The sequence below is a fragment of the Mobula hypostoma genome, chromosome 3 (genome assembly GCF_963921235.1).
Source record: "Mobula hypostoma chromosome 3, sMobHyp1.1, whole genome shotgun sequence".
Lineage (NCBI taxonomy): Eukaryota > Metazoa > Chordata > Chondrichthyes > Myliobatiformes > Myliobatidae > Mobula > Mobula hypostoma.
Genome location: NC_086099.1, coordinates 82,469,774 through 82,496,022, shown reverse-complemented (window position 1 = coordinate 82,496,022; position 26,249 = coordinate 82,469,774). Strand labels below are relative to the sequence as shown.

General features: G+C 39.0%; 1 protein-coding gene across 3 annotated transcripts in view; it reads right to left on the bottom strand.

Moving 5' to 3' along the window:
• Window positions 1-26,249, bottom strand: part of ppargc1a (peroxisome proliferator-activated receptor gamma, coactivator 1 alpha) — a 587,416-nt gene that overhangs the window by 130,931 nt on the left and 430,236 nt on the right. The window contains exon 1 of one of the 3 annotated variants that reach the window (XM_063043366.1): window positions 819-946. The exons of the other annotated variants lie outside the window; for them this stretch is intronic. The gene's annotated coding sequence lies outside the window, so the exon portion shown is untranslated. Of the gene's footprint in view, window positions 1-818; window positions 947-26,249 lie in introns of those variants that run through there. 3 annotated transcript variants of the gene reach the window in all.

The window sequence follows — 26,249 nt, the reverse complement described above, 5'->3', positions numbered from 1 at the left end:
TCAGTTCCATCCTTTATTCTACTCATCCTCTTTGTCACTTAATTTGTCTCATTCCCTATGTTCTTACATTATGCTTTCTTTATTCTATACCTCCTTCTTTCCTCATTCTTCCTTTCTCTCTGCCTTTTTCTAGTCTTTTCTATTCTCTGTACCTGTTCCTTTTTAGTGCTTTATCTCTCTCATGCTCCACTACTGAATTCTGCCCTCTGTGAACTTTGTAGTACAGTAATTGTGAATGTATTAATCTTTATAAATCATGATGCATGGGATGTAATTACCTAACCACATCTAATTAAGTTCTCCCTTTGAAGCTCCTTGTGTCCAATAGTTATCATGGTAGTTAGAAAGTAACAAAGCTCACAGCTCTGTTAATAGCACAGCCTCAAATACATAAAAGTAGTGGAGATCATTCTGGGGTTTCTAAAGAAACACAAGAGAGGTAGAGACTTTGCTCCTTGATTTGCACATCTAGATCAATTAAGATAGCGTTTTCAGCTTAAGGATATCAGCAAATAGGTTACTTGAAGGTTGTAACTTTCATTTCAAAGACCTTGACAAACTTTCTATTGTTTACTTCCTTAAAAAACACACTGCCAAAAGTTACACTGAAATGCATTACTGCTTTATTTTTGCATTATATCATTAAAGTTAAACTGATTCAAGGCTCTTTCTCTCAATTAAAGTGTTTTAGCAACTGTATGCTATAAATGAACTGAGACTCTACTTAACTTCTTACGATTCTAGGAAAATTTGACATAGTAATTCAAAGCGAGGCAGGTTCCCATGACTGTATGGCAATGACAGCAGTAATACTATACCTGTTAGTCTGTCGTCATAACAAGATTGACTACAGACGCCACAAGACCTCATCGTTACCCTCGGCTTTTGCTAGTTCTCCCAGCTGTCCCTCCATTGTCACTCTTCCAAGTGTTGCACTGCATGATTTATATCGCAGTGAACCAGGGCTGGATGTTCTGCTCGAGACTACATTGACTACTACTTTGTTTTGGACTTGCTTTATGAGTACCTCATAAAGTCTGTCAGATAACTTGCTTTTTCTTATCGGGGGCTGTAATTACTATAGCTTGGCTGGAATAGGTTAATTGGGGTGAACACTGAGGTATCAATTTACATAGGCTCAGCAGTGAACATAAAGACATTTGTTTTGTCACTAAGCGACTAACGACAATCTTATAACATTCCTCTCCTCACTTAGCTAGTTGAATTCAATAGGGCAGGCCCTAGGCATGGTGGTGACAATGATTTGAAGATTTGAAAGGAAAATCTAACACGTTTAGCTCTCATTTCACCCCGAAGTTGTTACTGTGTTCCTGTTGGCACCCTCACTTTTTTGACATGCATAAGCTAGCAGGGTATGTAAAACCAAGACCTGCCATTAGCAATGCAAAATATGATTGCCTACTAATGACAGTAAGCTCTTGTTGCTTGACTAATGTACCCGATGACAGTTTTATTAAGGTTGCAGGTTTAAGGTCTCAAATTCTTGATTAGGATTTATCTTTTTATAAAATTGTTCCTGAAGCTTTAAGCATTTTCATATATATGTCATAAAATCATATGGTGCCAATACAGTCCCATCAGCCCCCAAGTCCTTACTAGCCATCAATCAACCGTTCACACTAATTCAACATTAATTTCTTCTTTTATTCTCCTCACATTCTCAACTCCCGGTAAGATTCTACTTTACACCTTCACAGCAATTTACAGTGGCCAATTAACCTACCAAAGCACATATCATAGAGAAGGTAAAGCATCCAGAGGAATCCCATGTGGTTCAGGGGGTCCTGGCAGACAGTACCTGAGGTCAGGGTATGACCCAGGTTTCTGGCACAGTAAAGCCTCATGACATCATTTGCATTTAATAATTAAACAAGAATACAGGTGTATAAGATGATGAGAGGCATTGATTGTGTGGCTAGTCAAAGGCTTTTTCCCAGGGCTGAAATGGTTAACATGGGAGGGCACAGTTTTAAGGTGCTCGGAAGTAGGTACAGAGGGGACGACAGGGGTAAGTTTTTCACACAGAGAGTGGTGAGTATATGGAATGGGCTGCCGGCAATGGTGGTGGAGGCAGATATGATAGGGTCTTTTAAGAGACAGGTACATGGAGCATAGAAAAATAGAGGGCTATGGGTAACCCGAGGTAATTTCTAAAATTAGTACATGTTCGGCACAGCATTGTGGGCTGAAGGGCCTGTATTGTGCTGTAGGTTTTCTCTGTTAAGAAGACATGTGGGGTGAGCGATTTTAGGGTGCTGGAGTAAAATTGTTCAATGGTGAAGGTGGAAGTGGCTTTGGTGTGAAGAAAAGAAGGCAATTTTAAGTGTGTAATTTCCTTCAACCAACAGCTTTGTAATAAAACCCTGAAACAACTGATTGGCATTATCAAATAAACAGAATGCTGTTTCTATATGTAGTCACAGCAGAAGTGCAAACCTTTTTATGCTTTTCCCTATCATATTACATCTTAACATAGTTAATCTTTATGGAAAGTGAGAAAATTAAGTGAATGGGCACAACACAAATAAAATAGGACTTTAAAAGTTACCTCTGCTATAGTCTTCTCCAACTGAGAAATACTGCACGGAGCAGTAGTGCATCTGACCATCACTTCAGAATAAAAAAGCTTTGACAGAAAGCCCCACTACTGTGTCTTTCATGTTAAAATAAATCATCTGTTACACACACTACAAGCAAACCTCTGAGGAACTGAGTCAGCTTCCCTGTGATCCAGTGGTTGTGCTACAACTCATGAAAAATTCCTTTCATATCCCAAGATTGGCTGCTTACAGTATACAGTTCCATAGGATATTGAATGAAAGCACATCAACAGATCAATTAATAGTAAAATATAGATTTCAATCCAAATCAGAAAGATATGGACAATTAAAAGGTAATTGTCTATAAATTTTAACAAAATCAGAAAAAATTAAGAACGTTTTGAAAAGTGGTTACAACATGATGGTTTTAGTTTTCTGATTTAAAATATATATTAATGATTTTACCTTTTCCCAGGTGTAAATGTCCCATGTAATTAAATCCTTATGTAGCCCAAATTAATCATAGCTACTGTATAAGACAATAAGACCATAAGGTTCATGTATTTTCTTGCGTAATGATGTGTGTGTGTGTTTTTTTCTCTCCCGCTATTTTGAATGTATGTTATGCATCTTGGTCCCAAAGGAACACTGACTCGTTCAACTGTATCCATGTATGGTCTGAATGATAATTAAAACTGATTTGATTTGACATAGGAGCAGAATTAGGCCATTTGGCCCATCAAGTCTGCTCTGTCATTTCATCATGGCTGATCCATTTTCCTTCTCAGCCCCAATCTCCTGCCTTCTCCCCTTCATGCCCTGACTAATCAAGACTGTTATCAACCTCTGCCTTAAATATACCTAATGACTTGGCCTCCACAGCCATATGTGGCAACAAATTTCATAGATTCACCACTCTCTGGCTTAAGAAATTCCTCCTCATCTCCATTCTAAAAGAATGCTGCTCTTTTCTGAGAATGGAGAAGCAGGGGATGGGGGAGTAATTACTGTACGTTAGAGAAATAAAAGTTCACGCCACCAGGTTGAAGGCTACCCAGACGGAATATAAAGTGTTGTTCCTCCAACCTGAGTATGCCTCATTATAGAAGTAAAGAAGGCCATGGACAGACACGGCAGAATAGGAATGGGAAGCCAAATTGAAATGGGTAGTCATCAGGTAGTCCTGCCTTCTGCGGTAGACAGAGCAAAGGTACTCAACAAACTAGTCCCCCAATCCACGCTGGGTCTTATCGATGTGGAGGAGGCTGCACCGGGGACACTGGATACAATAAATGACCCCAACAGACACTCAGAATGAAGTGTTGCTTCAGCTGGAAGGACTGTTTGGGGCCCTGAATGGTGATAAGGAAGGAAATGTAGGAGTAGGGTTAAGTGCTAGGAGGGAGATGAGTGGGGAGGGATGAGACAGCCATACCTATAGAAAGCAGAAAAGTTGGGGAGGGGGTGGCGGGGAAGATGTGCTTAGTTGCAGATGTTGAAAGTCATAGAGAATGATGTGCTGGATGAGGTGTAGGTGGGACGATTGGGTGAGGGCAAATGTGCATGAAATAGAGGAGATGTGGGTGAGGAGAAGAAGAATAATGTGAGCTGCCTTAATAACTATCACCCAGTAGCATTCACATCTACAGTGATGAAATGCTTTGAGAGGTTGGTCATGACAAGACTGAACTCCTGCCTCAACAAGGACCTGGACTCACTGCAATTTGCCTGTCGCCACAATAGGTCAACAGCTACGCAATCTCAATGGCTCTTCACATGGACTTAGACCACCTGGACAATACAAACACCTATGTCAGGATGCTGTTCATTGACTATAGCTCAGTATTTAACACCATCATTCCCACAATCCTGATTGATAAGTTACAGAACCTGGGCCTCTGTACCCCCCTTTGCAATTGGATCCTCAACTCCCTAACAGGAAGACCACAATCTGTGCGGATTGGTAATAATACCTCCTCCTCACTGACGATCAATATTGGTGCACCTCAGAGGTGTGTGTTTAGCCCACTGCTCTACTCTCTTTATACTAATGACTGTGTGGCTAGGTATAGCTCAAAAACCATCTATAAATTTGCTGATGATACAACCATTGCTGGTAGAATCTCAGATGGCGACGAGGGGCCGTAGAGGAGCAAGGTATCCCAACTAGTGGAGTGGTATCACAGCAACAATCTTGCACTCAATGTCAGTAAGATGAAAGAGCTGATAGTGAACTTCAGGAAGGGCAAGACGAAGGAACACATATCAATCCTCATAGAATGATCAGAAGTGGCGAGAGTGAGCAGTTTCAAGTTTCTGGGTGTCCAGATCTCTGGGGACCTAATTTGGTCCCAACATATTGATGCAGCTATAAAGAAGGTAAGACAGCGACTATACTTCATTCGGAATTTGAAGAGATTTGGTATGTCAACAAAACACTCAAAAACTTTTATAGATATACCATGGACAGCATTCTGACAGGCTACATCACTATCTGGTGTGGCGGGGGGGGGGGCGGCAGTGGGCTGTGGGCTACTGCACAAGACCAAAAGAAGCTACAGAGGGCCATAGATTTAGTTGGCTCCTTCTTGGGTACTATCCTACAAAGTACCCAGGACATCTTCAAGGAGCAGTATCTCAGAAATGCAGCGTCCAGTATTATGGACCTCCAGAACCCGTGTCATGCCCTTTTCCCATTGTTAGCATCCGGTAGGAGGTACAGAAGCCTGAAGGCACACACACGATGACTTACGAACAGCTTCTTCCCCTCTGCCATCTGATTCCTAAATGGACATTGAACCCATGAACACTACCTCGTTTTTCTTAATATACTGTATGTTATTTCTGTTTTTGCAAGATTTTTAATCTATTCAATATACATATACTGTCATTGATTTATTTTTTTTTCTTCTTCTATATTTTGTATTGCATTGAACTGCTGCTGCTAAGTTAACAAATTTCATGACACATGCCGGTGATAATAAACCTGATTCTGATTCTGATTCTAATTCTTCCTTCTGAGCATTGATGGTGGTGGAAGGAATACCCCAATCTTTGAGAAATAGAGGACCTCTCAGATGTTGTAGAAGGGAAAACTTCATCTTGATTACAGACATAGCAGAGACAGAGGAACTAAGAAAAGGGTATAACATTTTTAACATAACAGAGTGGGAAGAGGTGTAGTCAAGGTAATTGTGAAAGTCAGTAAGTTTGTAAAAGATATCAGCAGATAGTCTGCCCCCAGAGATCAAGATAAAGAGATTGAGAAAGGGGAGAGAAGTATTAGAGGTGAAAGAAGTAAATTTAATGGCAGGGTGGAAATGGGAGGCAAAATTGATGTATTTGATGAGCTCGGCATGGATGCAGGATGCAGCACCAATGCAGTCATCAGTATAGCAGAGAAAGAGTTGGGGAGCATTACCAGTGTAGGCTTGGAATATGGGTTGTTCCCTGTGGCTGAAGAAAAGGCAGACATAGCTGGGGCCCCTGTGAGTGCCCATGGCTACAGCTTGGGTTTGGAGAAAGTGGGAGGAGCCAAGAGATAAATTGTGAGGTTAGAACCCATTTCGCCAGACAGAGGAGAGTGGTTGTGAGGGGAGCTGGTTAAGTCTGTTGTCAAGAAAGTATCAGTGCCTTCTTGAATGGGGACAGAAGTGTATAGGGACTGCATATCCCTAGTAAAAATAAGATGATCGGGAACAGGGATCTGATGATTTCTGTAGGGATGAACAGCACATCAAGTATCACGGATGTCATTAGGAAGGGACAAAACCAAGGGGAACAAAAAGGTGTTGAGATTTACAGATATATATACATACCTTCTCAACCTAACCCCCAACCCTCTCAAAGATGTCAGCTAATCTATTGCTTATAGTACTTTGTGACTTTTAGCACATGCTGTATTTTGCTTCCCCCATTAACTTTCCTGATATCTGCCTTGAGGTTGTGGTTACTTCCCAAGTAGTCTGGCAGAAAATTCTAGCAAGGAGTGATAATAGCTGAGATCTTTCAACCTAAAGAGACACAGCTTCATTCGACTATGTTATTTTCATTGTGACTGATGTTACTTCAGTCTAAATAAGTCACCTCTTTTTGTTTTTTCAAGAGCATAGTTTGGGCATTCTACAAATGTAGGCATTCTTTCAATGTAATTCAGGTATAAATATATGATGGTACTGAGCTAATGGCAAGATATTTTTGCAGTTAAGACTTGAAAGGGAAAATATACTTAATGTGGAAAAAGGAATTGATAATGCTGATCCACTTCAGTCTAGTGTGACTGTGTTTTAACATGACTTCAAGTGGTCTGTAATGGACTGTGCAGGGTGGCTGTGACCGCACCAAGGAATGGGAGTGTAGCTGGACTTGATTACCGCTGATTATATGTGCAGAAGAGTTTCAGAATGTTCCTGGGCCCCAATCTTACAGACTCTTGGAAAAAGTGATAACATCCGTCTACCCGTGACTTCAGTAGAGGCCTTGTCTTCAATGATGGGGGCGCAGTTAAGGAAGGATAAGTAAACATACCCGCAGGGCACAAAACCACCTGAATGTATCCTTAGCATTGACCTCCTAAAACTTCATAGAAGCTGAGAAGGCAAGCATGAGTGAAGACGAATTAACAGGCCCTTCACCAAGTATTATGATAGCACACTAGGATAAAGTCAATCTCAACCCTTAGCATTTAAAAATGATATTTTACCAAAGTAGAAGGAGAAATATAAATATGCAGAGGTAGCAGAAGCCGCACTTATGCTTTTTGAATACATTGGCAAACTTCCCAGAGTTCTGGAGAGTGAAGCCAAGAATTTATTGTTTTGTTATCAGTAGCAGTATAAGTGGCACATAGCATTAAGGCCCCTGATTTACAATGACTGAAGGCACGGGGCTGAAGCATGCTAGTTGTTGCTGGCACTTCCAAATGAAATGGTCACCATTCACACTGAAGCTGAAATAAATCCTGAACTTGGACACATTCTGTGAGGCACAGATGTTCAGGAATTATTGGCAGATTCAGTGGAAAAGATCGGTGGGGAGAAGGGCAGCACAATCTGCAAGCTCATCCCATTACTGGGCTTCTTCTCGAATCCTACATTAGACCCTCACCTTGCCAGAAATTCCCAGGATAAATCTGGTTAATCACTACTCAGGACATGACACCTAATGATATCATAACCTAATGAAGCATAGATTTAGGAGATAAAGAAGAAGATAGGTTACTTTTTTAAATGGTTTTGTTTAGATGAATGTTTTTAACTATTTCTGTTCAGATATGTTGTATATATTTCTGTTTATAGGTTTTAGAAATCTCTGAATTTCAAACATAAAACATTAAATTCAGTTTTAATGGAAGATAAAGGTCTGTTCCCAATCTTATCTGCTGTATAGGATGTTTAAGGAATGGGATTGTACTGCCAGTCCCAATCTGAATTTTGCTGCTAAATTCAAGGATGCTGAGGTCCCAGTAAAAAAAGGCTTGCATTTGGCTGAGGTCAGTGTGGAGACAAAATGGTCAAAGGTCATGAACCTTGTGCCTTGACCTGCACAATCTGAATTGTATTTTTTTTTAAATAGCAGCCTAGTATGTGCATATATATATACCATATTTCTTTGCCTGGCCTTTTAATTTTATCCTTCAGACTAATACAGAGGAATTCATTCATTCAGCAAATTGAGAAGCTCTGATAGAGATAGAATCCATACTAAATTGCTATTCTACTCACAAGGATAGTCCCGCACTACAGAAGCCAAAAGAGAATCTTCCTGATATTGCTGCACTCATACAAGGAGAGAAGTCATGATGACATAAGATAAAAATATGCATTTTATCCATTTCTTCAAACATTTTCCTTTATTGGTCTTAAAAATATAGAAGTGGGTCAAAAAAGGACTGGGTGGACTGACCATAGCAGAACACATTCTTCCTGTTGACATCCCTAAACAACAATGCAATGTTGCTTTCAGACAACTCCAAAAAAATCTTCATTCAAAATTGTTAAGTAATGTTTGGGCTCCCTTTCCCCATCAAACATGACTCTCCCATTACCCAGTTCTGCATTATCTCTCTTCAGCATCATCACTCACTTTCCTCCATCACCAACCTTCCTGGACTGGTTCCACTGCAATCACCTTTGAACTGAGCCCATTTCTGTGTCCCTCTTTCTTGACCTCTCATTATGCCGAAAGGTTATTGGTAATTTAAAAGTTTACATTCTTAACCAGCAGCAAAATCCAGATGGATAAGCAGTGATGATTAGATTTTCAGTCAAAGTAACACTGGAAGAAACTCAATGATAATTAGATGCTGCTGACTTAACAATTAAATCCAATTGTGTTTTTATTAATGAATTTATATTGGCATGAAGAAGGAAGCCATGCACAGGGTAAAAATATTCTGCAACACGCCTAGTTTTTGGATGTTAAATAAGTGCTCAAGGAAGCAATCTTGGTCCATAATATTCAATGTCGGAATCAACCCCCTGAGTCTATCAGGGAACAAATTAATTTCACAACAGTAAAGCCACTTTGGGCTTGAGAGACCCTTGTTTTCCACCTTCCATCTCTTCTGGGGCCACCTTCAGATCTGTGAAGCTTTGTGCTTGCAGAGACTGATTTTAGGAGTACGCTCACAGCTGATCAGCAACATGGATTGGGATGTTAGTTTAATCGAAGATCAATATCCAGTTAAGACTGAGAGTTGGGACAATGTCCTCTGGTGTGTGTTTTGCTTTGTGCAAATACCCAGCAGAAATCCAATTTCTTGTTTATTTTGTCCATCTCCCTCTCTCATTTTATCCCACAGTTTCATAACGTTTATAGAGTTCGGACAAAAGTAGAGCAGGTATGCAATCAAGAATCTGTTCTTCAAACATACATACTTACATATTTAGTTCCTGTTTGAAAAGAATCATACAGGTCTGCCTTTTGAACAATACTAACCATAAACTATAATTTAATAAAATTTTGCAATCTGTCAAGAAATTCTTAACTTTTAAAACAAAACTTTTCAGAAACAAGAAAGAAAGTACCAAGAAGCTAGAAAAAGAAACCCATCATGAGTGTTAATGAGATATTTTTGAAAATTAGGTACATTGTACTACGTGAGAACTGTATTTGCATTGACACCAGGGTGGTCCTATATAGGCTTTTCTAGCAGTTACAGATCGGCATCTATTTGAGAATGTGGAAAATTGCCAAGACAGTCCATGTAAGGCTATGCAAATCCAATCCAGCTAACTACTGACCAGTCTGCTCTCTGCAAGGTATTACCAATTGACTGCAAGGTATTCTCTGAACTGGTTTAGGAAGACCATCACTGCTTGGCTTTAGAAAGTCAAAAATTACATTCACAGTGTAAGTATTCCCAGCATGTATCAATTTCCAGTTGCAGTACTGTTTTCCTTTTGCAGCTGGTGAAACCCAGCGGAGATCATTCACTATTCCTAAAAATCGCTGGCCTGCTGGAAAGCAGTAATGTGAATGCATGCCTATCCCAAACCCCTACATAAATCAGACAAATCTAGTGATTATGTAAACACAAATGATCAGGCTAAACTCAGGTTGGAGGAGCAACACCTCATATACCATCTAGGTAGTCTCCAGCCCCTTGGTATGAACATAGAATTCCCCAACTTCCAGTAATTCCCTCCCCCTCCCTTCCCCTATCCCTATTTCACTCTGCCCCGTCCTCCAGCTGCCTATCACCTCCCTCACGGTTCCGCATCCTTCTACTACCCATTGTGTTTTCCCCTATTCTTTCTTCACCTTTCCTGCCTATCCCCTCCCTGCTTCCCCTCCTCCACCCCTTTATCTTTCCCCTTACTGGTTTTTCACCTGGAACCTACCAGCCTTCTCCTTCCCACCCTCCCCCCACCTTCTTTATAGGGCCTCTGCCCCTTCCCTCTCCAGTCCTGACCAAGGGTTCCGGCCCGAAACGTTGACTGATCATTTCCACAGATGCTGCCCGACCTGCTGAGTTCCTCCAGTGTGTTGTGAGTGTTTCTAGTGATTATGTCTTGTTTTCAATAGTTGTTGCCCAACAGCAGAAACATTTGATATTTCTTCAAGCAGAAAAAAGATCCAAGCCATCATTAAATTCAGAAGCCTGCTACAGAAAAAAATAAGTCTCTGGATTTTTCTTTACTTCAAAACTAACTTAATGGTTATAAAATTTTTCAAAATATCCCAAGGACATAATGAGGTGCTGTATAATTGAACTACTTATCTTCACTCAATTACTCTTTTACTTCCTTATTTCCCTGCAGTCTATGTCTTTGAATTTACTTTGGCTCTGAAAAGAATCTGAGTTTTAACTTGCCCGGCTTTAAGACTAACATAAATACAAGGGGTTACTCAACCCTGTATTTAGCTCAGTTGGGTTGATTATATACACGCCACATAGAATTTCACCTTCAATTAGAGACAGCCCATAGCTGCCAGTAGACGTTGATGGGGTGGGCAAACACAGGAGTTGCAGTGAAATATCATTCTCTACAGTTTGCTTTGCAAAAGAAATTTTCCAAATTTTAGAACACTGAACTACAAAATTAAACAATTTGTCAGTTTTTCCCCAATGATAATTTGTAGTATATAGTCTTCAAATTTATAAGGTCCAAGGTAAAAGTCAATGATCATGTCATAAAAATGGACCTTCAGCACTCAGTAAGATAGTTAATTATAGTTCACGGGATTCTTATTCTTACTATAATTGTCAATACATAAGTGGGGTTATTACGCAGCTATGTAACTGCAAATGATACACACTCAATCAGGCTATATCACTATTCTATAGATTTGAACAGTTGAGAGGCACAGATAATGATTCCCAGCTCACCAAAATTACAAAGCTTGCAGCAAAATAGATTTCTCAGTAGAAGAAAAAAAACATTTATATATATAATACCTATCATGTAAAATCCCCTGCAGCCAATCAAAACGACACTGGAGTGCCAGCCTAGATTCTACACTCATCTTTCAAATCAGATTTGAACGCTCTGACACTGGGGGTGAGACGGATATCCATTCAGACATGACTGACTGCTAAGTGGCAATATCTGTAAGGAGCTGTCTTAAGGAGTTTGTATATTCTCCCTGTGACCACGTGTTTCCTTCATGTTCTCTGGTTTCCTCTCCTATTCTAAAGACGTACAGGTTGGTAGGTTAATTGGTCACATGGGTGCTATTGGTAGTGTGGGATCGTTGGCTGGAATGGTCTATTACCATGCTGTTTCTCAAAATTAAGAAGTATATCATATATTACCTAATTAATGCTATATTAACTAATATTAGGCAGCAATGTGCCAGAGCAAAGCATTGCATAGTGGCACACAAGTAGTGCTGCTTTCTCACAGCTCTAGTGTTTTGGCTCAATCCTAATCACCAACACATGGAGACTGTAAGTTCTCCCTGTTCTGTGTGGGCTTCCCCTAGGTTCTCTAGTTTGGGTAAAGTGATTTTTTATTTTACTTATATATTGTACTTTAAATTTACCTAATTTAGTACAATAAACTTTTAACTAATCTGTTATTGATTTTTTTGCATATATTTTGATTATTGAAACCCAATTAAAATCTCCATGAATATAAGAGTTCAAAAAGTAGTGAAGATGCCTTTGTTAGCAATCAGGCGGCAAAGATCATAAATGGAGTGCTGGGAGCTGGAGGCAGGGTTCAGGCTTCATTATGTGAGGCCTGATCACAACTCTTGACCCATTCCATCTGGAGGAAGTGACATGGAACAGAGACCTCTAATGCCATAGTAATCCCACAGTAAGCAAATGTGGTCGCAAGATGAGAGTGGAGGATTAGTCCAGAGTGGATTCAGTATGACCCAGCCCACTATTCTAAATCTCACTAACTTCACACTTCTCAGAGGTGAGTGCCCGTAGCTTGTGAAAAAGAATGAACCTGTCCTTATTATGTTCTGCTTTACTGGATGCTCATATAGTATTACTCACATTCAAGAGTTCCATATTTCCTTCAGGAACATATCAGATGAAATAAGGAAGAGCTTGCATTTGTAAATAATTTGGATGCCCTGAATGTTCAAAAGTACTTCTTGAACAGTACAGTTAGCTACTTTTCATAATTGCTCACTAGTACGTTGATAAATGTTGCAGACATTTTTGTATCCAGAAAATATAGTAAATAGCATATGTGATAAAAACTCATTTTATTAATCTTCCGATAAATGTCATCCAGGTAGTTAAAATTCAGCAGAAAAGGAATTGGGGTTCATTTTTTTTTTCTGTTTCTTTCGAAGACGTCACCTTCAAGAATACACCAGGTTTAGTTCTCCTACTTAGAGGCAATTCAATCCTTTCAGCATATACTCTACACTGAATGTTATAACATTATAACATTCATTGACTGTTCATATATCATCATGAAGATAAATGAATTTTTAGCCTTCAGATTAAACACAAAGGTGAGATTCGGAGAATAGATCCCTTGGCAACTTCAGTCGATCTCACAACAGTGACATCAGTTATGAGTGCTTGCCTCTCAGGCTTGATAGGGTAGAAATTAGACCAGGCTGATCCTAGTGTAGTTGACACAGCACACACATAATGAGACCAGGCAGGGCTGTGGAATGCTAGTCTGCGAGCCTCTTTGGCATGGTACCGACAGGCTTTAACAATCAGGTAATCATCATGACCAACCAGCTCAGTTGCTGCCTGAAAGTATAAATAGGGTAATGTGGTGATTGGGGATTGGAAGTGGATGGGGGAGGACTGGCAGTTGGGCAGAAGCTTCTGTGGCCAGCAGCAACACACAGTTTGAGTATCAAGCCAGAAGTGCTCATATTCTTCCACAATAAGTAGATAATCATTAACTTATATTTTGTGTAGCCCTCCTTGCAGTTACCTTGTTTACCATTAACTTGACTATGGAATAACTGATCATCTAAGTCATACTAATGTCATTCTCATTGAGGCCTAAAAAAGACATCAGGCCACACATGAATCCATGAGCACTACTTCATTGTTCCTTTCATTTTCCACTATTTATTTATTTATGCAATCTGTAGATTTTTATATCTTTGCACTGTGGTGCTGCTATAATACAGCAAATATCATGTCATATTCAGTGATAATAAATCTAATTCTGATTCTGAACTGCTGAGGTAAGGAGCCTAACGCCTGTATGAGGTAAAAAGTCTCAGATAATTGTTTAACAAACTTGGCTCTCAAAATTATATGTTTTTGAGGTTTTACTGATATTGGTGTAGTTTAGCTTGTGGGCACGTGGCCAAGTGGTTAAGGCATTGGACTAGCGACCTGAATGTCGTGAGTTCAAGCCCCAGCCGAGGGAACGTGTTGTGTCCTTGAGCAAGGCACTTAATCACACTTTGCTCTGCGACAACACGGGTGCCGAGCTGTATGGGTCCTAATGCCCTTCCCTTGGACAACATCAGTGTCGTGGAGAGGGGAGACTTGCAGCATGGGCAACTGCTGGTCTTCCATACAACCTTGCCCAGGCCTGCACCCTGGAGAGTGAAGACTTTCCAGGCACAGATCCATGGTCTCGCACGACTAACGGATGCCTTTACTTAGCTTGAAAGTGTACAAAAAACATGTAAAAATATTAAGATATGATCTATAATTTGTAGGGCTGCTATTAATCCAGAAGAGGTGAGGATTCACCTCTTTTGTTAAAAAAAAGGTTGGGATAAACTGGTTTAGATGATTAATGTATTCTAAAGGCAAGATGTCACAACTATGGCTAACAAGAGAAGTCAAAGCCAACTAACAACCAAATAGAGGGTATATAAAAGAGCAAAAATGATTGGGAGGTTAGAGGATCGGGAAGCTTTCAAATACCAACAGAAGGCAACTAAAAGTCATTAAGAAGATAAAGTTGAAATATGAAAGGAAGCTAGTCAATAATATTAAAGAGGATACCAGAAGTTTCTTCAGATACATAAAGTGTAAAAAAGAGGTGAGAGTGGATATCAGTGTACTGGAAAATAATGCTGGAGAGGTAGTAGTGGGAGATAGGAAAATAGCAGATCAACTGAACAAGTATTTTGCATTAGTCTTCATTGTGGAAGACACTACCAGAATGGTTGAAGTTCCAGGAGTCAGGGGTCATGAAGTGTGTGAAGTTACCATTACTAGGGAGAAGGTTCTTGGGAAATTGAAAGGTCTGAAGCATAGTTCCCTCTAAGTTGTGCGCGTGTATGCGCACACACGTTTTTCAACCAGTGCACAAAGGAAATTAATGTGCGCACAAAAGGTTAGTTACCTAAAATAATGTAGTAATTAATAATTATACTTATTGAAAATAATCTTTTAGCTAACTGTTTCTGTTAACTAGTTAGTCGGTTTTTCAAATACCGCAATGCATATCACTAATTTATGTCACCTCACCTTTCCTGTTCTGGTTTGTACAGCTGCATCATGGCAGCAGCCATCTTTGACGGACAGTGTTCATATCTTAAAGTTTACAAGGACCTGTTTCAAGTCCTGTAGATAGCTTACTAAGTTTTTATTGGAAAGAATATTGATTTACTATGTCGAATTCAAAAGAAGCGAAGGGCATGAAGCGCAAAAGAACTGCAAATTTGTTTAAAGTTGAATGGCTTAACAAAATAGTAGAAACTGTTACACTGAAAGCTCATGAGGTCATGAACGTACAGCTACAAGAAATATTTATGTATGATTTGGAACCTGGAGTTATCTCTTTGTATTGTCGTGATGCAAAAGTTGCTGGAGAATTTGCTAGTGGAAAGAAGTGGGATGATATTTGGAAACTTGACTTTTTGAAGAGTCATTTGGCAAGTAAATCACACTTAGACGGTGTACAAAAGCTCAGGCAACAGAATCCGTCATTACACATTACAGGAGTGCTAAGCTTGTTACAGTTGAGTGCAGATGAGCGAGAGTGAAAACAATCAAACCCAGAGGAGATCAAAGTTGAGGTACAAGAATGGTCAGCTTTTGATTTCTCCGCAATTGCAGATTGTGACTTCACATTTGGCGATGAACAAGTTAATGCCTTATGTCTGAAATATCATGATTTTCTAGCTGAGAATATTGTAATAGTTAGACAGTTTAATGATTTCAAATTATCTGTGCAAGAAAAAATTAAATCCAAACCGATTTCAAACCTTGCTCAAATGGTGGCATTTGTACTTCAAAATGAACAGTTTTGCGACCTTGCACAGTTGATGGACATTGGGGGAACCTTTCTTGCATCTAGTGCGGACTGTGAGTGAGGTTTTAGCCTAATGAATCAACTCAAAAACAAGCTGAGAAACCGTAGGTGAATGTCATTTCAATATGTTAATGAGAATCAAAAGCTATCAATTGGATGAAAGTTCTATTAGTCTACATAGTGTTTACAAAGAATGGGTAAATGCCAAAGACAGGAGAGAGAGAAAAAATAACTGAGTGACTTAAATATGTATGTTATTTTGTTGTTATTCTGTGCAGTTTTATGTCAAATATTTTGTAAACCTACATAAACTATGCCATGTGTGCATTCAGAGCGCACATACTTTTGTCACAGGAAAAAGTTTGCACAACATAATATTTTTGCGCACACTACTAAAAATTAGAGGGAACATTGGTCTGAAGGTAGATGTCACCTTGACCAGATGGTGTACATCCCCGGGTTCTGAAACAGGTGACTGAAGAGATTGTGGAGGCATTAGTAATGATCTTTCAAGAATCACCAGATTCTGGAATGGTTCCAGAACACAGGAAATTTGTAGATGTCATTCCGCTCATCACAGAAGGTGAGAGACAGAAAAAAGGAAATTATAGGCTGTTTAACATGGTATTAAAAGGAAGGTTCTTGCATGGATAAGACAGTGACTGACTGGCAGGAGGCAGAGCGTGGGAATAAAGGGAGCCTTTTTTAGTGGCTTCTGGTGACTAGTGGTCTGACCAGGGGTCTGTGTTGGGACCGATTCTTTTTATGTTATACATTAATGATTTAGATGATGGAATTGATGGCCTTCTTGTAAAGTTTGGAGACGATCTGAAGATAGGTGGAGGGGCAGATAGTTTTGAGGAAGTAGAGAGACTACAGAAGGACCTAGACAGATTAGGAAAATTGGCAAAGAAGTGGCAGATGGAATACAGTGTCAGGAAATGTATAGTCATACACTTTGGTAGAAGAAATGGAAGGGTTGACTAGGTTGACTATTTTCTAAATGGAGAGAAAATTGAAAAAAAAAACAGATGCAAAGGGATTAGGAATCCTTGTGCAGGGCTCCCTAAAGTTTAGTTTGCAGTTTGAGTCTGGGGTGAGGAAGGCAAATGCCATGTTAGCGTTCATATCAAGAGGACTAGAATATAAAAGCAAAAATGTAATGCTGAGACTTTATAAAGCACTGGTGAAGCCTCACTTGGAGGGTTGTGAGCAGTTTTGGGCAGCTATTTTAGAAAGAATGTGTTGAAATTGGAGAGGGTTCAAAAGAAGTTCACGAAAATTATTCCAGGATCGAATGGCTTGTCATATGAAGAGTGTTTGATAGCTTTGGGCCTGTATTCACTGGAATTCAGAAGAATGAGGGGTGACCTCGTTGAATCCTATAGAATGGTAAAAGGCCTTGACAGCATGGATGTGGAGAGGATGTTTCCTATGGTGGAAAAGCCTAAGATCAGATGACAGAGCCTCAGAATAGGGGGGCATCTTGTTAGAATGGAGATAAGGAGGAATTTCTTTAGCCAGAGTGTGATGAATCGATGGAATTCATTGCAACAGGCAGCTGTGGGGCCCCAGTCTATATGTGTATTTAAGGAAGAGGTTGATAGATTCTTGATTGGTCAGGGTATGAAGGGCTACAGGGAGAAGAAGGAGATTGGAGCTGAGAGGAAAATTGGATCAGCCATGATGAAAAGGCTGAGCAAACTCGATGGGCCAAATGGCCTGATTCTGCTTCTATGTCTTATGTCTTATGGTCTTATGATCAATACAGGTATTTAGGCAAAGTATGAGCATATCCATGTCATCCACCAAACAGGAAACTCAGATATTTGAGTTAGATCTGTAAAATGGGTGCATTGCAATCTTTTTCAGGGATTTACGAAGCATTAGAAGATTTCTCCTTGCGCCAAATGAATCTGGATTGCCTGTTAGTATGTTAGTATATCCTTTTTTTTAAATAATAGAGCCAATATTCTACACAATACTCCAGGTGCAGCCTTACCAGTGCTCGCATATTTTAACAATATCCATGTATTTTGAAATTACAACCCCATAACAATAAAGGTCAATATGCCATTTAAAAAAAAAATTATTTTCTGTCTGCCTCTCTTCTAACTATAGTTCTTCTAAAAAAATAACAAGACAGCTGCCCAATGTCAGCATAAGTGCTCACTTTCTAAAATGCATGTGGTACCAAATAATTACCAAAGGAAGCCTAAAGCCTGCATTGATGTCAGCAAGTGATCAGATCTGAATGCCAATGAGTTGACATATGGACCTCAGAAACCTGAGAATGTGACAAGGTTTGCAATAATATTTGATCTTCAATGTATATACTTTTTCATTCTTACGATATGACTATGGCTGTTTACACAAGCATATATAAGCTTGCTAGAGCAATTCAGAGATCAGTTAAAGGTCAACTATATTAGTAGATCTGGGATTACATGTCGATCAAACAAGTCAGTAGGCATCAGATTTTCTTCCTTGACATCAGTAAATCAGATAGATTTGTGTGGTAATAATTATTTATACTAGCTTTACTATGCTCATGTGAAAAAGCTAAAGAGTGAGATTAAATTAATATTTCACATTTCTCAATGCACAAATGCTGACTGGTTTGCTGCACATTTCTAGCATTTTTAAGTTTTACAGTACATCACCAAAGTTCTACCAAAGGTAGTCCCTGCTTAAACTCTATTAACTCAATTTTGGTCTACAATATCTAACAAAAATCTATGGAATATTCAGCTAGTCAAGAGAATCTCAGATTTCCACATCTCCTCAGTGAACAGCTGTCTACTGTTTTCCAGACTAAGTTAATTTCTATCCCATATAATGTCACCTCCAGTTCCATGTGATCTTATTGTTCAAATAAGGAACTGCATCAACAGATACCAGAAAACCAAACCTGCATGTTAGAACGCAAACAACAGGAATTCTGCAGATGCTGGAAATTCAAGCAACATACATCAAAGTTGCTGGTGAACGCAGCAGGCCAGGCAGCATCTATAGGAAGAGGCGCAGTCGACGTTTCAGGCCGAGACCCTTCGTCAGGACTAACCTCGGCCTGAAACGTCGACTGCGCCTCTTCCTATAGATGCTGCCTGGCCTGCTGCGTTCACCAGCAACTTTGATGTATGCTGCATGTTAGAAACCATTTCAGAAAAACTAACTAAAGTAATGATTCATAAATCCACGCTGAGCCTTTTTGTTCAGCACTAACCGATTTATATTGGTCAAACACTCCGATTATATTGATTCCAATAACTTCTGGAATTAAAATGACAAGTCTACAGTTTTGTAACTTTCATCTCATTTCTGCCTTAATGTTCAAAGGTTCAAAGGTTCCAAGGTCCATTTATTACCAAAGTATATATCCATATACAACTTTGAGATTCGTCTCCTCCAGATAGCCAAGAAACAAAGAAAGAACATGAAAGTCTTTCAGACAGAAACATTAAACTCACCCCCCCCCCCCACCACCAGTGCAAAAAGAACAGGATCCCGATCATTAACACCCAAACCCCCAAACAGGCACAAAATGCAACAAGAACATCAAACCCCAAACAACCCCTCCCCCCACAACAAAACGGAAAAGGAACAGGTGAGAAAGAAACACAGAATATAAAAACCATAAATCTGAAAAAGTCCACAGTCCATAAGTGCGATAGTCTTAATGTCCAATGATTCCTTTTATTCCCATTAATTTTCCACTAATGTTTATTTACTCTTGTTAAGCAAATTCTTCTCAGATTTACCTTTAAATTGCAATGGACCAATGATAAAACACCTTTTATCTCTGCTCTGAGAATGTATATATTTCAAAAATCTGCCATTTTATTAAAACCCACCCCTTTATCACCTATATTAGTTTTTATCGGACCCATTTCCCCATTGTTATTCTTCCATTGCTACTCCACTTTACTATTATATTTGCATGACTTTGTTGTACTTCCATGTTCTCCCAGTCAACTGGAACACTTTTATTTCTATCTGCACATGATTTTCCTTCAGCTAATTGCTGCTTCTTTTCTTTTTAGTTGATTCTAATTGTTGCTTTGGGCATAAAGTATTCTTTTAATTGAACCAAAGATTAATTTGAAATGTTCCTATTGTATTAACTTTAGCCATTTATTATTGTTAGGTGTTAATGCTTTAGAATAAGCATTTGAAATAGGTTAACAAAAATGTAGCATTTTCAGTATATTCACTAGAAACTGGTATTTCACGGCCTGGTTCAGAAATTGCACCATCTCAGATCGCAAGACCCTGCAGTGGATAGTGAGGTCAATGAGAAGATCATCGGGGTGTCTCTTCCCACCATCACAGACATTTACACCACACGCTGCATCTGCAAAGCAAACAGCATTATGAAGGACCCCACGCATCCCTCATATAAACTCTTCTCCCTCTTGCCATCTGGAAAAAGGTACCAAAGCAGTCGGGCTCTCACGACCAGACTATTTAACAGTTTCTTCCCCCAAGCCATCAGACTCCTCAATACGCAGAGCCTGGCTTGACACCAACCTACTATACCCTCTACTGTGCCTACTGTCTTGTTTATTATTTATTATTATTTATTGTAGTGCTTGCACTGTTTTGTACACTTTATGCAGTCCTGGATAGGTCTGTAGTCTAGTGTACTTCTTGTGTTTTTTTTTTCTTACGTAGTTCAGTATAGTTTTTGTATTGTTTCATGTAGCACCATGGTCCTGGAAAACGTTGTCTCATTTTTACTATGTTCTGTACCAGCAGTTATGGTTGAAATGACAATTAAAAAGTGACTTGACTTGTTAAGGCAATTTGGCAAATCTCTAAAATGTGCTAACTTCTCATGCATTTGCTTTTATATCACACAGGTAACTCAAGGGGGGGTGTTCATTATTTCATCTTTTGAGTGCTCGTCCACCGACATCAGGGAAATTTATTTTGGAGCTTGAACTTTCTTACAATAATTCATATTGCAGTACGCTGGGTTTTGTCAATCATCAAATGATTAATGTGTGAGATGGCTCTGCCACCTGTCTACATTCTCAGATTCAAAGGTTCATTTATTGTCAAAGTATACAACTCTGAAATTCTTCTTCTCCGAAACCAAGAATGAAAAGAACAGCAGCACGATCATCAACCCCCAGATTCATCCTCCCCACACAAATAAAACAAACAAAAACAGAATAGGCACATCGACACCCAAATCCCCCTCCGCTGCATTCAAAAAAATGAGATTGGGCGAAAACACAGAATATAGAAAACTATAAGACTGAAAAGAAGTCCTGTTTTGGATGTTTTTGTCATTCAGTTCTCAATTATCACTTCTTTCACATGTAAAACTTCAGAAAAATAATTTTTGAACTTTCCAAAAGGCTTCAACATTGTTATCCCCATATACAGCCACTTACATTTATAGTGTTCATATCCCTTTGAATTTTTTTGCCTTAAATTATTCCATTCTCATGAGATCCTGTGGATCACAGTCATTTCATGCCCTGCACAAGGTTCAAGCAAAACACACTGACTGTTTGATAATAATATTCATTATCAGCATTGCAGCATCTGCTGACTTGTATGATTCTCATGTTCTGAGGACAGTGTTAGGACTGGATGTCACCTTCTGCTCGGCTGGTGTTCTGCTGCTCTCTAGGGAAGGTACATGTCGGCCTAGCCGCAAGCAATCTAAATGTTATAGATTGATTCCAGCAAAGTTTATATGCTCACAATATGCTACAAGGGAACCCAGCCCTCCCAATGCCAAGTCTTGAAATAAATTTACAGTTAGATGTTAAATAATTTGGGTATTTTGAATCAAATATCTTACTGTGTGTAATAACTAAGTTTATTTCCAAAAAATATCATTTACTGGCAAATTGCCTAAGATTCCATTCTATACTCCAGCCAACCTGCTACATATTTATTACTCTGAAACAGCCGTAATTCATGTAAAGTCCAAGCAGATGTGAATTATGAAGATTTTATTCAACTGAATAAAAACACCAGTACAAATGTAACATTCGATTAACCATTCTGTGCAGCACCAGTCAGTTTCCTGAAAGTAACACCAAGTTCAGATTTTGAAAAAGAAAATTGTATTTCTGTTGTATGAGGAAGATGTTTTTACCTGCAACCATAAGATAAGCTTTACTTTTGATTTATTACTAGCACTGTTGTTGATGAGTCTGATTTCAGGTTTAAATCTTATTTCACAAATACAAAGCAGATCAGCTAAACTGATGTTTCGGTATAGTACTTTGGAATATGGTTTTGGCAGAATTTAGGTCGTACCTGTGCAATCTAAAAGTTACCCAGAGCTCAAAGACAGTTCCACATTGCATAGTATTGTGAAGCAGGAGAAGTTCATTATTTAATGATTGCAAGTTAACCAAATACAGTTAACTGAACTCCTCCAGGTATGTCAAAGAAGACTCAATTGAGTATTTTTGTGGCTGATTGATACTGAACAACAAAATACCTTCTCACTAATGTAGTTGCTACATTAAGCTCATCTTGTTTTACTCTGACCTTCTTACTGGTTTGTGCAATGGTCAATCTGCTATGTATTCCACAATAAAACAACTCCAACTGCACACATAATCTTCAGCCAAATAATCCTGCAAAAATAAAGTGACTATAACACACTACAGTTCTAAAACTACCTGGGGCTGATATAATCAAAATAGCAGACATCTTTTACATTCTTAAGAGCCACATCTACTCAGTTAGAGGCAGATAACACTAATAACCTGTTACACACACAAAATGCTGGAGGAACTCAGCAGGTCAGGCTCCATCTATGGAAATGACTGAATAGTCTACGTTTCAGGCCAAGACCCTTCAGTTATCATCATTGAGAGAACATGGGAAATGGAATTATCAAAAAATCAAGATAAGTTGTAGCAGAGATCATAGAGTCATAGTCATAGAGATGCCCCATACAGAAACAAGCTCTTTAGTCCACCACATCAATGCCAACATTTTGCCCCTTTACACTACTCCCGTCTCTTAAGTTAGTGATTACATCTGACTCCACTACCTCCTCTAAAGTGAGTTAAAGATATGAAGAACTCTCTGTGTGAAACCTTTCTCTCAATTCTCTTTTAAAATTCCTTCCTATCAACTTAAAGCTAAACCTTCCAATTTTTGATACCTTCCCATCTTGGGATAAAGATTTTGACAAGTTTCCATATCTGTGCTTTATATAATTATATATACCTCTATCAGGGTACTCCTCAGTCTCCTTCACTCCAGGGAAAACAAGCCCTGAAATCCAATCTCTTGCCTTAACTCAAGTCTTCCAATCTATGGAACAATCTGGTGAATTCCCTCTGACTCTACATCACAACCACATCTATCCTATAGTTTGGCAACTAACCAATGTTTTGAAAAGTTGCAACATAATGTTCCAACTTTTACATTTTGTGCCTTAACCTATAAAGGCAAGTATGGTTTATGCCTTCTTCACCACACTATCTACCTATGCTGCAATTTTCAGGAAACTTTGGAATGGATTCTCTAGATTCCTCTGTTTATCAACAATACTTAGTGACCTACCATCTGTCCACCTAACTATCCATCTGATCTATATCCTGTTGTAGACAATACCATCAACTTTCATGCCATTCACTATGGGAAAACTTTGCAATGTGCTTACAATAAAATTACAGAGTTGGTTCCAAATCTAGCTCCACTGGTATGTCTTCATCTGCAGTCCAGTCGAGCAACATAAATACCAAAGTATGTGATTTGCTCACCTATTTGACGTGTAAAATTGGTTTAATTTGTGCTTTACAAACAAATTCTAAGATGAAGCAAAATATCTTAAAAAGTAAAATAAATCAATTATTACTGATAGAAGGATCTAATAATAGATGAATATTCAGGGAATAGCTTTAAGTGCCTGTATTCAGCAACAGCAACATGAATTAAAAAAGTACCTAGACATTGATCAATGTCTCAAGACACTTTGTAAGTAGCTGCAAGGAGAACACGTACCGAGACACAAGAACAAGATTCATTACAAAGAAGAACATGGATGAAAATTTTAAATGTGGGTAGGTTTGTTGACAGGAATTAGGAGAGAACTCAAAGATAACTTAAATTTTTGGCAAATGCTATGTAGCAGATGAAATATACAAAAGGCAAAAGAGAGAAGAATACAACATTCCAATGAGGGTTTCAGACTGATGGAAATTAGAAAGTTCAAACACAGCAAAGCTCAGAGGTATTTATAAATTGATGTATATAATCCATCTTAATACATTGGAGATTGGGTGCCAATGACTGCCAGTGATGATCAGGATCATCAGGGTGGAAATTTTAATGAAAGTAATTTTAAATTTCTATAGGTCTAGGACGGAAATACTGATAGTGGTTAAATCACAAACTTACAAGCATCCAGTAGTTGGAGAAGCTCAATTTAGAAGTAAACATATAATACTTTGCAGAGGTGGTTAGGAGTGGCAGTGGTGATGGATTGTGTGTGCAAGGTTTAATGTACACTACATAATATATATTGTAAAATGTCTGCTTCAGCCTGAGACAATTTGGCTACTGGCACAATGGTTTCACAGCAGATGCCATTTCATTGGCTCTTCACTCAACCCTGAAACATCTAGACAGCAAAGAATCGTACATCAGGATGGCCTTTATCGTCTACAGCTCAGCATTCAATAGTATCATCCCCTCAAGACTAACCAATAAGCTTCAAGACCTTAGTCTCAATACATCCTTGTGTAATTGGATCCTCAATTTCCTCACTTGCAAACCCAAGTCAGTTTGGATCGGCAACATGTCCTCCACAATCTCCATCAGCACAGGTGTACCACAAGGCTGTATGCTCAGCCCCCTGCTCTACTTTGTTTTACACTTATGAACATGTGGCTAAGCACAGCTCCAATGCCATATACAAGTTTTTTGATGACACTACTGTCGTAGGCTGAATCAAAGGTGGTGATGAATCAGCATACAGGAGGAATATGGAAAAGTTAGCTGAGTGGTGCCACAACAACAACTTCTTACTCAATGCCAGCAAGACCAAGGAGCTATTTATTGACTTCAGGAGGAAACTGGAAGTCCATGAGCCAGTCCTCATCAGGGCATCAGAGGTGGAGAGGGTCAGCAACTTTAAATTCCTCAGTCTTATCATTTCAGAGGAGCAGTCCTGGGCCCAGCACATAAGGGCAATAATGAAGAAAGCATGGCAGCACCTCGACTCCCTTAGGGGTTTGCAAAGATTTGGCATGACATCACATCTAAAACTTTGACAAAATAGCATCCATCATCAGGACCCTCCCCCATCCAGGTTTGCTGCCTTCTCACTGCTGCCATCAGGAAGAAGGTACGAGTGCCTCAGGCCTCACACCACAGTTATTATCCTTCAACCATCAAGCTCCTGAACTAAATGGGATAACCTCATTCACCGCATCACTGAACTGTTCCCACAACTTATGGCCTCACTTTCAAAGACTCTTCATCTCATGTTCTCGATATTTATTACTTATTTATTATTATTACCATTTATTTTTTACTTCTTTTTGTATCCACACAGTTTGTCCAACTATTGGTGTGGTCATTTATTGATTCAATTATGATTATTCGATTTATTGAGTATGCCTGCAAGAAAGTGTACCTCAGGGTTGTATATAGTGACATAGCTGTACCTTGATAATAAATTTACTTTGAACTTTGAACTATAGCAAGAGATTGAAGTGTTATTGGAAGTGGGAAGTAGAGACTGAGGTGGACCAAAGAATATAGATTATGTTTTCTTGAAGTTGTGAATTATTCAGAATCAAATGTGTTAAAAATATTAAAGTTAGAATTCTATGTAATTGATAAAAATAAAGGTATTTTGGCTTTTCAGAATCAGGGTTATTATCACCAGCATGAGACGTGAAATTTGTTAACTTAGCAGCAGCAGTTCAATGCAATACATAATATTGAAGAGAGAAAAAATAAATAAAATAAAAATAATAATAATAAATTAATTAATTAATTACAGTACATGTATATTGAATAGATTTAAAACATGCAAAAATCAGAAGTACTGTATATTAAAAAAAGTGAGGTAGAGTCCAAGGGTTCAATGTCCATTTAGGAATCGGATGGCAGAAGGGAAGAAGCTGTCTCCGAATCACTAAGTGTGCACCTTCAGGCTTCTGTACCTCCTACCTGATGGTAACAGTGAGAAAAGGGCATACCCTGGGTGCTGGAGGTCCTTAATAATGGATGCTGCCTTTCTGAGACACCGCTCCTTGACGATGTCCTGGATACTTTGTAGGCTAGTGCCCAACTTGGTGCTGACTAGATTTACAACCTTCTGCAGCTTCTTTTGGTTCTGTGCAGTAGCCCCTCCATACCAGACAGTGATGCAGCCTGTCAGAATGCTCTCCATGGTACAACTATAGAAGTTTTTGAGTGTATTTGTTGACATGCCAAATCTCTTCAAACTCTGATAGAGTATAGCCACTTTCTTGCTTTCTTTATAACTACATCAATATGTTGAGACCAGGTTAGATCCTCAGAGATCTTGACA